This window comes from Pinus tabuliformis, chromosome J, assembly GCF_031772625.1.
Source record: "Pinus tabuliformis cultivar Carrire ecotype Pingquan chromosome J, CPIR1, whole genome shotgun sequence".
NCBI classification, from domain to species: domain Eukaryota; kingdom Viridiplantae; phylum Streptophyta; class Pinopsida; order Pinales; family Pinaceae; genus Pinus; species Pinus tabuliformis.
This window is the reverse complement of record NC_142295.1, coordinates 1,489,131,047-1,489,134,816: the sequence shown is the minus strand read 5'-3', so window position 1 is coordinate 1,489,134,816 and position 3,770 is coordinate 1,489,131,047. Positions and strand designations below refer to the sequence as shown.

General features: G+C 37.2%; 1 long non-coding RNA gene across 1 annotated transcript; it reads left to right on the top strand.

Moving 5' to 3' along the window:
• Nucleotides 1–343: 343 nt before the first annotated feature.
• Nucleotides 344–2,931, top strand: LOC149233042 (uncharacterized). The gene is made up of 2 exons (XR_016247589.1): nucleotides 344–819; nucleotides 2,492–2,931. It is a non-coding gene; the product is annotated as an uncharacterized LOC149233042 (long non-coding RNA).
• Nucleotides 2,932–3,770: the final 839 nt, after the last annotated feature.

Here is a 3,770-nt window from a genome sequence, read left to right as displayed (position 1 = left end):
ATTGTCAATGTGATTAATGGTTAATGTGATTGCTATTGAAAAATAAATGGAAATTATCTTCAGGCTAACAAAAAGACATTGAAGTAATTGTTGCAAGCATAAGACATATCATTGTTATCAACAAAAGGACATTGAAGTAATTGTTGCAAGCATAAGACATATCATTGTTATCTAAAATTAACCAGGGCTTTTGATTTCAAATAGAAATTAATTCCTTATTCCTTGGGCAGACGACCTATTATTTGGGCTCCAAACTTTTCAAATATTCCAATTTTAAGTACTATTCTCCCTCTTATTTGGGCTCCAAACTTTTCAAATATTCCAATTTTAAGTACTATTCTCCCTCCAAAATTGTAATTTGGTTGGCCCATTTGTACAAAAGGATTAGATCTCTCCTCCAATAGATGTATTATCAATGAATTTCTTTTGAATGACTTGTGCTCTGAAATCCTCTTCGGCCCTGTGGAGACATTGCTAAATCAGTCGAGTGGCAGGAATGTGAGAGGGTTTTTGGGTAGATTTTTGTTTCTATCTTGGCTTAGGAATTCATTGGTTTTTGTATAGGCAAGGAGTTATTTACGAGGACAACAATTCTGTCTTAGATTCCGCAAAATAGCCCCTCCCTTTTGCAGGCATATGAAGTGAAGTCCTTGAAGTAGTTTTGCGGCCTAAATTACTGAAAGAATCATCGATATGCATAAGGGTTCGATAATCAAGTCGATGTGGCTCTTCTAAACCAGCGAAGGACAGTGAGGAATGATCTGAAGCAACCTTTTACAGTTTTGGCCCTCACTAGGGCACCACTTCTGAACATAACAGGTATACTTCTATGGTTCCAAGGCCAGTGAAATATTGTTACAAGATTCGAGCTCATTTATGTGGAGAAATTCCTAATCCAGTAAGCCTATCTTGATTCGATCTCCATAATCTAAGGATCAGCAAGGGTTTGGAAGATTGATTGAAGTTTTATTGAAATGATCTTTCGTCTCTCCCTCAAAGTCATAATTATTGAAGTCTGAAGATGCGGATTTATTTATGAAAAGGCAACTCAACTTGAGATTAGTGTATCTTTCCATAGTCTCTATGTTGATCTATTTTGTGTTCCGGCCTGATCATTTATGGTTTATCCTCCAAGCACATAAGCTTTCAATTATTATTTTGTTCGTGAAGCATTGCCAGCAAAGGAGGTTTTATGTTCTGGGATATCTAGGGTTTGAAGCAACAACAACTTCAACCCTTTTTTTTAAAGCATAACAAGTGTGTTTCGGTGGTTTTAATAGGCTCTAAGGCCAGCAAATATGTCACACCTATTCTATTAACCTATGCAGACTTGAACACATTGTGAGAGGTTTTTTTTTTTTTTTTTGTTACCTTTGGGATAAGGCTTCCGAATTATGTGGCTCTTTGAATAGCAAGGAAGATTTCTCCACCTATCCTTTTTTCTCTGGAACACATCAAGAACTGTTCGACCAATTGATTAAGTTACATCTTCAACTAAAGACCATAATTACAGTGGCATCGTTTGCCGTGAGTTGAAGACTTGATGCAAATTGTTTTTGTGTGAAAATCTTGTAATAGATTTAGGCCTACATCTGCTGGTCGAAAGGCATGTTTCAGACCTATGAAGTCCTATTACTCTAGCTCACATTTACAGAGGCATGTTTTGCTTTTAATAAGTCTTGTAGCTACAGTCACCACTTGCAAACAAGACAGAGGAACAAAGTATTGACGTAACTGTTTGAACTTGACCAAACATATGTGATGGAAACTTTGTGACCTTTATGACCTGTTGTAAATTTCTAATTGCAGTACTGTAGAGTGCGATTACAGCAAACAAAATATATAGTTGGAGTGGTTGTGTACAACGTGTCATCAGCCTTTAATTGTGTTCATTCTTCTGGACACGAATATCGTGTGTTTAGCTTGGTCATTGTCTTGGGGACAGTTTGGTCTGCAAACTGCCAGGTGTGAACCAAGTGAATGCAAGGTGGATAGCTCACAGTACGTTGAGTGTGGTGATATGGGTCCCACGATCAATATCTCATTTGTTGTATTAAAAAGGTGCCTTAGTTTTGGAAACAATTAAAATAATGTAGTTGGTATTATGTAATTTGAAATTTCCCATTTTTAATTGGGGTGTGATTTGTCACAGTATTGTAAGATCTAGAAAGCAGTTTGCAACACAGGAACAAACATTGGGTAATTTGTAGAACAATGCTTGGAAGGTATGAAATTGTAGAACAATTAATTCATTAGATGTTTTATGGGTTATTAAAGTGAATGGTGACCCAAATTGAAAACCGAAAGAAGCATTAGTCAGAGAAGGATCTGATGATTATAGTAATTTTGTTTGTCTGCACCGATTAGGCTTTATTATAAGCCGAGGTCTCATAATTGAAAGGTTGATGTTGATATAGTTGTTATGTACACTTGATGAAGTATGACAGTTTAATGAGTAAAGAGATAGTGGTTGGTTGTTGATATACTACAGAGTTCGCTGTATGGAGACAAATTGGATAGAAATAGAAGCAGTGGCATCTAGGATCATGATCAGCTAAGTAGAGATTCGACCGAAGGACATGTAACTTGACCAAAATAGGGATTGTTTTTGATCTTGATATTCAGCAGAAGCAGATCTTATTGTGACAGTGGACTTGACATATTTGTGCTATTAAGGTTTGATCCTTTGGATCGGGTTTGTTGTCTATTATGAAGCTTCAGATTTACAGGTTGCTGAGAACATATTGTTGCTGCCAGGGTATGAAAGTGTGTTTATTGAGATGTTAGGGTTTGATACAGCATAATTGAATGTTGAAGCAGAGTTTGTGTTGCAGAGATCAGATTGACTGTTGAGCAGAGTTTTGGTATTTGATCGTTGAGCAGGAGTGTCATAGTTTGTCTTATATTGATATTGAGCATAGGTGGATCCAATCTGAAAATTTTGAAACGAGATCCGTCGGCTAATTAGGGTGGTGCAAGGCAGGGGAGTGGGGTCTCCTTCAGGTTGGACCCTAAGAACACTCTAGGGCGACATGGTGGTGTTGGGCAAGTTGGAGCTTGTACAAAACGTGGAGCGTTCTTCCAATAGCAGCTAGTAAACAGAGTGTTGGAGCATCCACCAGTTTGGAGCCTAAAAAGCAAGGCATTGGAGCGTCCTTTCGGTTACAACTGGTAAACAGGGTGTAGGAGCGTCTTACAGGTTGGAGCTTGTAAATCAGGGGGTTGGAGCCTCCTTCATTTGGAGTTGAAAATATTGATGTACATTTTATTGAAAGACAAATATTAAAAATATTTTTTCTCCTATAAGGGTTTCCACCTAAAACTCTCTGTCTATTGTCTTGATATTTGTGCATTATTGAATGATGTTGGTTACTATTGATTCATGTTTTATCTATTTTTAATAACAATAATGCTTTGAAAAGTTAAAAATATACCAATTGATAAGAAATACGGATTCACCCCCCTCTCAATGTTCCTAACAATTTGTATTAGAGCAGGTTCCTTTAGTAATAGCTTAATAACTGGAATTAGTAGTAACCTAAGTCACAGGACACGTCCTCCAAGGTCCCATGTCCCGTATTTTACGTGTCAGACACGAAAACGGCCCTAAAACGTGTTGAAAACGTTTTTCATCGTGTCCTGTAAAATGTAAAACATATTCGCCGGTTTTCGTCGTGTCCTGCATCAAGAAAACGCGTATTCTGTTGATAGAAAACGTTGCCTGCATAAGCTGCAATTTTTTTTTGAAAGAAACAAATAATTTTTGAGTG